Raw genomic sequence first — 8,651 nt, forward strand, 5'->3', positions numbered from 1 at the left:
TCTGGCCTGTGACCCCTCCCTGACCTGTGACCCCTCCCTGGCCTGTGACCCCTCCCTGGCCTGTGACCCCTCCCTGACCTGTGACCCCTCTGATCTGGAGGCCACGTCCCGCTCCATCCACTCAGCGCTGAGAGGTGAGACCCCCCTCCAGGCCCCGCTCCATCCGGGGAGGCGTGTGCGGGGTGAGTTTCCCCTCCTCTGCTGATGGGGGGACGGGGGGGGTAGGTTGGGGGGTGGGGGCAGGGAGGGGGCCCCTCAGGGGAAGTGCCAGCTCCCCCTGGACCAGCTGTGAAGCGCAAACTCGGGAGAAGAACGAGCTTTTGGGCTGTAACCGCAGGCGCCTTCACCGGGATCTGAGAGTGAAATGAGACTTGCCTCCAGCGACCCTCGATGCCCTCGTGGGGCTCGCCCCTCCAGGCGGAGGGCGAAGGGCAGAGGGCAGAGGGTGGAGGGCGGAGGGCAGAGAGGGCGGAGGGCGGAGGGCAGAGGGCGGAGGGCAGAGGGCAGAGGGCGGAGGGCGGAGGGCAGAGAGGGCGGAGGGTGGAGGGCAGAGAGAGCGGAGGGCAGAGGGCAGAAGGCGGAGGGCGGAGGGCAGAGAGGGCGGAGGGTGGAGGGCAGAGAGAGCGGAGGGCAGAGGGCAGAGAGGGCGGAGGGCGGAGGGCGGAGGGTGGAGGGCGGAGGGCAGAGGGTGGAGGGCAGAGGGTGGAGGGCAGAGGGCGGAGGGCGGAGGGCGGAGGGCGGAGAGGGCGGAGGGCGGAGGGCAGAGGGTGGAGGGCAGAGGGTGGAGGGCAGAGGGCGGAGGGCAGGGTGGGGCCCGGCTGGGGAACCCTGCACCCACCTGGCTGTCGGAGGCGCTCTGCTCGTTGCCCATGGCCAGTCCCGAGTCCTCGGGGTCAGAGGGGCGACTGGAAGACAAGAGGACATGACGCCCGTGAGACACAGTGCGGCTGCACCGTCCTCCTGCCTCCATCCTCCCGGCCTCCGGCCTCCGGCCTCCCGTCCGTGAGACCCAGGGAGGCTGACCTGTCCTCCCGGCCTCCCTCCTCCCGGCCTCCCGGCCTCCAGCCTCCCGTCCGTGAGACCCAGGGAGGCTGACCTGTCCTCCCGGCCTCCCTCCTCCCGGCCTCCCGGCCTCCAGCCTCCCGTCTGTGAGACCCAGGGAGGCTGACCTGTCCTCCCGGCCTCCCTCCTCCTGGCCTCCCGGCCTCCAGCCTCCCATCCTCCCAGCCTTCCAGCCTCCGGCCTCCAGCCTCCCGTCCGTGAGACCCAGGGAGGCTGAGCCGTCCGGGGTGGCAGAGCCTCAGGAGAACGGGTTTGCTGCCTCACCGCTGAGCTCACCCACTGCACACGTCTCTCACATGTCTATCTACAGACACACACACACACACACACACACACACACGTCTATCTACACGCACACCTATAACACACACGCCTATCTATACACACACACACACACACACACACACGTCTATCTACACACACGCCTATCTATACACACACACAGCGTGGCGGGGAATGGAGGAGTGTGGTGTGGGACACGCTCTCTAACCGTGGGCCGTGTGGAACCAGGCGCAGGACTCAGACCCAGCACCAGGAGGTGTGAGCCCCGATTCTCTGCAGCCCCAGGCGGCTCCGATAGCCTCTCCCCTGACCGTCTCCTGGCTCAGGCTCCGCCCGCGTGTCCGGGGCAGGCATAGCTGCCACAGCTCCGCTCCTGTGCAACAGCCACCAAAACAGCCACGCACGGAACGGGCCCCATTAAAACGCCCCAAACCGTCCGGCCCATGAACCATGTCAGGGCTCCATTCCCGCTCAGGGCACAGGCCCGGGCTGTGGGCTCCATCCCCGGGGGGGACGGGGGGGGGCGGAGGGAAGCAGCCAACTGATGTTTCTGTCTCTCTATCCCGCTTTCTTCCTCTCCAAAATCAATAAAAACATTAAAAACAAACAAATTGCCCCCAAACTGAGAAAATTGCAACATCAATTCTCTCACTCCCAAGCCCTGAATCAAAATTCCTTTAGCCCCGCGGTCGGCAATCTCATCCGTCCACAGAGCCAAATACCAACAGCACAACGATGGAAATTCCTTCCGAGAGCCACATTTTTTAAACTTAAACTTCCTCTAACGCCACTTCTTCAACATAGACTCGCCCAGGCCGTGGTGTTTTGTGGAAGAGCTGCATTCCAGGGGCCAAAGAGCCGCAGTTTGCTGACCACGACTTTGGCCCCTTCTCGCCGTTGGCCGTTGTGAGATGGACACCTCCCCCCCCCCCAATCACAGGCTCCCCCACAGCGCGGGGGCCGAGCCGCCGACCAGCACCAGCCCCCCAGGCCCCCTCCGCGTTCAGGGAGCGGGAGGCTGGGGAGAGGCTGTGTGACGGCCACTGTGGCCCTGGCGTCACTGCGGGTCCTGTCCCCCCCGCGGCCCAGCGGCCCTGTGTCCAGTGACCCTTTCGGAGCCTCTTCCTCCCTCAGCAAACCAGCTCCGTGCCCACACCCAGAGGCAGAACCGCGGACCCAGCCTTGCAAAGGGCCCAGGGACCAGAGGACACAGCGGGACCGTCTGCTCTGAGTGAGTCTCAGGACAGCCGGGCTGGTCCGGACACGGCCCCGTACCTGCCCCCCCATCCCCCTCCGGCCCAGGGCACCTGCTCCCCGCCAGCTACTCACGTTTGGGGGGAAACTGGGACTCGGAAAGCCGGCTCTCGGCAGCGGCTCTCTCACCAGGAGCGGGTGCGTCTCTGAGGAGCTCCCACCTCCGCCCGCGGGCACACAGCCTCCTGCCCCACACAGGCGCGCCCAGCTGTGCCTCCTCCGGGGCGGCCGAGCTCCGATCGCACACACCTGCCCCTCCTGCCCGCCCCCTCCGGGCTCCTCCCCTCGGAAAGGCTGGCCACGTACACACACACACACTCACACAGAAACACACACACTCACAGAAGCACACACACACACATTCTCTCTCTCTCACTCACACACACACACACACACACACACACTCACACAGAAACACACACACTCACAGAAGCACACACACACACATTCTCTCTCTCTCACTCACACACACACACACACACACACACACTCACAGAAACACACACACATGCACACACACACACACACACATGCACACACACACGCTCCCCCTGGCCGCCCTGGGGGCAGGAGGCCGGCCTGGGCCTGGGCCGGTTGGCGGCGGGAGGGACAGGCCTGGCCGAGCGCCGCTCCGTGCGCCTGGAAAGGCCGTGACCCGGGGAGGACGGAGAGAGCCTGTGGGCACGGTGCGCCCGCGGCCGGCACCTGTACGGTGTGGGGAGCAGGGGCACTGCCGGCGAGGCCGGAGGTCCGGCGGGTGGCGTCGGGAGCAGCCGCTGGCCACGGCTGGGCTGCCTGGTCGGACATGCCCCGGCAGGAGGCGGCCGGCGCCCTCGGGCGGGACACGGGCAGCAGCCAGGCTGGGGGGGGGAGGGGTGTTTCCTCTTTATGGTAAACAGCTGGAGCCAGAGCAGGAGTCCCGCCCTGGACCAGCCGGGCAGCGAGGCCTGCAGACAAGACCCGCCCGGCCAGGCGAGGCCGTGAGGCCGGCCCTCCGCGGCCGCCCCGCTATCGGCCACGCAGCCTCCGCCAGCCGGGAGCGGGCAGCGGCTGGAGGCTCCCAGCAGGAGTGCAGGTGCCAGGAGCCCAGGTGCCGCTTGCTCCCGAGGGTGGAGGGTGAGCTCAGTCACCTGACCCTGCGGCTCCTCGGGACGAGCCGGGCCACCTGGGCCCTCTGTTCCTGCCCGTCTCACCCGGGGCTGATTCCTGGTTCTGCCCTCCCCCTCCCCGCCCCCCGCCCCCGGAGCTCCGTTCAGCTCTGCTATGGGCTCCTGAGCGACTGCCAGTGAGCACGGCGCCTGGGGGGGCTGCTGGGTGCCACCTGCTGTGGGCTCAGGGCTGGTCGGCCTGTGGAGGCGATTCCCAGTTCAGGGCGGCACCTGGGGGACAGGCTCCCAGCCCCAGTCAGGGTTCGAGCAGGAGGCCCCAATGGTATCTATCACATCAATGTTCCTCTCTCTCTCTCTCTCTCTCTCTCTCTCTCTCTCTCTCTCTCTCTCTCTCCCCTCCCCTTCCCTCCCTTCCACTCTCTAAAAATCAACGGTAAAAAATACCCTTGAGTGAGGATTAACAAGAATATCACATGGAAATGAATACAACACAATATTGAATGTAAACTGTGATTAAAAATAAACTAAACACAGACCTAAATCAGATAGACCCTCCTCCACCAGGTCTAACACGGAGCTTTCACTGCTTCGGGGAATGTAACTGCTTCCAGGAACGTAACTGCTAGAGGAAATGACAATCTTGTTCAGGGAACGGAACAGAATTCAGTGTCTACAATGTATCAGCTTCTGTAATTTATCAGCTTCCCACACTGTATCAGCATCTACACTGTATCAGCTTCTTAATGTATCAGAGTCTACAATGTATCAGCGTCTACACTGTATCAGAATCTACAATGTATCCGGCGTCTACACTGCAGCACCACAACATCCCAAACCCCACAGCAGACAGCAGTGTGTGAGGAGGGAGGACAGTCGGTATAAGCAGGCACAGAGAGAACCCAGACGTCTGAATCAGCAAACAAGGACCTAAGATGACTCTTAGAACCGCGACAGAAAGAATCAGCAGGAAAGGAGAGCTGTCACGGGGCAGACACAGGAAATCTCCGGACGATGGATATAACGGAGAACACAGGAGAGAGACGGAAACCGAGGGAGGAGGGTGAGACGGGGCCTGAAGGGACCCATCGGCCCAGAGCAGCGCGCGACTCCTGTTCGGGTCCCGATGGAAACGGAGCCACCGTGACAACAGGACAGAACAAACGGGACAGCCGGGGTCTATGGGAACACGGGGATGATCTTTCATAGTGAGGAATTACTTTGTGTGCTTTTAGGCATGGCCATAATACTGTGATTACATGTGTACAAAAAAAAAAAAAAAGAAAAAAGGCCTTGTGTTTTAGAGATGCTTACACCGCTATCACCAATGGATGATGGGATGGTTTGCTTTAAAACAATACGGGAGTGGGGGAGGGGGAACGGGAACGGGAAGCAGAGGATAAACAAGGTGCCACGGGCTGTAGGTAGGTGCTTGTTGCACCGGTAACGGGTCGTCGAGGATTCTCGGAATATCCTCTCTCCCGGGGGCGTGCTTGAAAAGCGGACAATTAAGATTAAAAAATACAAGGAGGGAGGGCGGGGGAAAGGAAGAGGAAGCTGCCTCCTCTTTAGGGACTGGGGTCCCCGCCAGTCCCAGCCCACCTCCAGGGGCGCCAGGAAGTGAATTAGGCCACGCCATCACCAGCATGCATCATGTGACCTGCCAGTAACTTAAGCTGCTTTTTAAAATATCTATATAATTTTATTGATTTTCTACAGAGTGGAAGGGAGAGGGATAGAGAGTTACCGTAGAAACATCGATGAGAGAGAAACATCGATGCCTCCTACATGCCCCCTACTGGGGATGTGCCTGCAACCAAGACACATGCCCTTGACCGGAATCGAACCTGGGACCTTTCAGTCCAAGGTCGACGCTCTATCCACTGAGCCACACCAGCTGGGGCTTAAGCTGCTTCTGATTTGCATTTTCCGAACCGAATTTCCCTGCTGAACGTCCGGTGTGGGACCCAGTGCCTCCCGTAGACCTCAAAGGCCAAGGGCTGCCTCCCAGACCCCCGGTCAGCCCTCCTCTCCCGTCCACACTGGCGTGGTCCTGAGGCCTGTGTGTCTGCCACGGCCACCTGTGCGTCTGCCGCGGCCACGGCCACCCGGCTGCCAGCAAGAGGCCTGGGGACTGAGCTCCAAAGGGTAACTTCTCGGACCTGCCCCTCTGGCAGGAAGCCCTGTGGGCACCCTCTTCCCGCCTGGTGCTCCCCGGGGTCGGGATCTGGAGCGGGGCCTTCCCCTCCCTCCTGTCCACCCGCGTGTCCCCCGGCCCTCCCTCTGCCCCGCAGGGAGGAGGCTCTGTGAGCACAGGGACGGCGGGGGCGGGGCCGGGGCGGGTGAGGGCGCTCCCCCGGCCAATGCCAGAGGTGAGCCGCCCCGGGCAGGGCCAGCCAGGGCTCCAGACGCTCTTCCCGGAATGAACGCGCACGCGGGGATCCTGTGACTGCCTGCCTCCGGCCGGTGTGTCAGCACTCTGCTATGAAGCCTGAGCCGCAAATAGCTCTGCGGGTCCCGGCGTGAGCCTCACCGGAGGTGGCAGAAGCACAGTCCAGGCCTGGGCTCCGAGGGACTGACCGCTGTAAACACAGAATCTGATTTGTTTTATTTTTGTCTTAATCCTCGAGTGAGTGAGAAAAACATCAGTTGGTTGCCTCTCAGAGGCGCCCCAGCCAGGGATCGAACCCACAACCTAGGCAGGTGCCCTGACAGGGTATCAAACCACTAAGGGATGATGCTCAGCCAACTGAGCTGCCGACCGGACTGGGCAATATGGAAGTGTGGTTCTTAACCTCACTGTCACCCACAAAACCACGTCCCCCCACCCCCATCACCGTCCCTGTCCCCCTCCCCACCCCTATCCCCATCTCCATCCCCCTCCCGACCCCTCCCCCACGCCGGGGCTTGTTAAGCAGCCCCCTGGGGGCGGCCATGAGCACCCAGTGTCCCGCCCAGGAAGCCACACCTCTGGGCCGGTGGCATCTGGGGACCTGCCTTTGTCCTTCGCTCTGAAAACGCTCATTCTTTGTTGTTGTTGTTTCTTAATTGATGTCAGAGAAGAAAGGAGACGGAGGGAGAGAAACACCAAGGATGAGAGGGAATCATGGACCGGCTGCCTCCTGCACGCCCCCTACTGGGGATCCAGCCCGACACCCAGGCCTGTGCCCTGACTGGGATTCAGATCGTGACCTCCTGGCTCCTAGGTCAATGCTCAACCACTGAGCCACACCAGCCGGGGCCCGTTTTTCTTTCATATGAGCCGGGGATGGGGGCCTCTTTCCTGCTAGGGCCCCTGGACATGTATAGCTTCACGCGTGGGCCTTACAAAACAGCCAACGTACAGCCACCGGCTCTACGGGGCCAACCCCCACCAGCTCAGCCGGGCGGTGCCCTGGTTCCCTCTCCGCAGGTGTCACCGTCAGACTGGGGGCAGCACCTGGAGAGGGAGTTCCGGGCTGGCCCTGGCCGGGGGCTCAGGGGCAGAGAGTCCGCCTGAGCACCAGTGGGTCACGGGTTCGATTCCCAGTTGAGGGCACGTACCTGGGTGACAGGTTTGTCCCGGCCCCGTGGGAGCATGTGGGGGAGGCAACCCTTCGATGTGTCTCTCACATCGATGACTCTCTCTCTCTCCCTCTCTCTCTCCTCCTCACTCCACTCTCTAAAAATCTCTGGGTAAATAGCCTCAGGTGAGATTAACAAAGAAAATATAAATGGCTTCCCGTCCACGTTTCTGTTCAGTGGAGCGTGCATCACACTGGACACACATGCGCGCACACACACACACACACACGTTCCTCCATGTGCCACAGACTGGCTGTGGGACTCTCCCAGCGGTCAGCACCGGCCCTTAGCACCGCGGCCTCACCTCACTGCGGCCTGTGCCTCCTTTATACCCACGCCCCGTCCGGCCCAGGACCCCCGGTGTGTGAGGTCCCAGGCAGCGCCCCTCGGCAGCCGCAGCGTTGGCATCGGCCAGGCCGTGCTGTGGGAGCCTGAGAGGCGGTGCCCCCTGCAGAGCCCACACCGGCCGGAGGTTAAAAATAACCGTCCCCACACCTCCCAGGGCCTCTCGGATCGCCTCCCAGCGACCTGAGGACCTGCAGCGCAGAGCCCGGGGGGCCGGGAGACGCTCAGCTTATTCCAGGGACGAGAGGGTCTGGGCCAGGGGCCGTGGCTGCCTGGTGGGAGAAGGCTCAGCCTGTGCTCAGAAGGCGACCTGCAGGGGGGAGGAGGGGCTGGGAGCTGCCTCTCATGTCCCTTCCGAACCAAAAAGAAAGAACCGGAAACGCCGGACCCCTGCAGTCTCAGCAGCCGAGCCCGCGCCGAGCCGCCCTCCTGGAGGGAAAGGCCCTCCTCCCTCCGTGTCCGGCTGACTTACCGGCCCGGCAGGAGGGCCGGGCGGTGTCCCCGCACCGGCTCCGGCCGCCCTGGCCCGTCGTCTGCCCGGGATCACATGGAAGCGGCTATAAATGTGCTGGGGCTTGTGGCCGGGACGCCGGCCTGGCAGGCAGCGGCCGCCAGCAACCTGACCCGGCCTGGCTTTCCAGAAGGCTCTGCCGGGGCGGAGGCAGGGGCCGAAGGGCAGGTTCCAGAGCCAGTCTCCACTGCCTTCACTGCACCTTCAGTGACTTGGGGCAGTGCTATGTTGGGGGGGCGGGTAGGACCGGACACTTTTCAAAACAAAGCAGCCTTATGACAAGGAGGAGGAGGAGGAGGACAGGGAGGAGGGGGAGACGAAGGGCTTCAGGGGAACACAGATCGATCCTCGCCAGCGTCTGCTGGCCTCATCACACCAAGCTGTCCCTTCCCGATGTCTCTGAGCCCCGAGCGGAGAGGGAGCCGGACGGGGGGCCTGCAACCCAGGGAGCTCCCTGCTGCTCCCTCCCCTGTCTGTGCCTCGTCCCTGGCTGCGTTCCCCTGGCGGGGGGGGTGGGGGGTGGGCGC

Source organism: Pipistrellus hanaki, assembly GCF_964339955.1.
Source record: "Pipistrellus hanaki genome assembly, chromosome: 14".
NCBI classification, from domain to species: domain Eukaryota; kingdom Metazoa; phylum Chordata; class Mammalia; order Chiroptera; family Vespertilionidae; genus Pipistrellus; species Pipistrellus hanaki.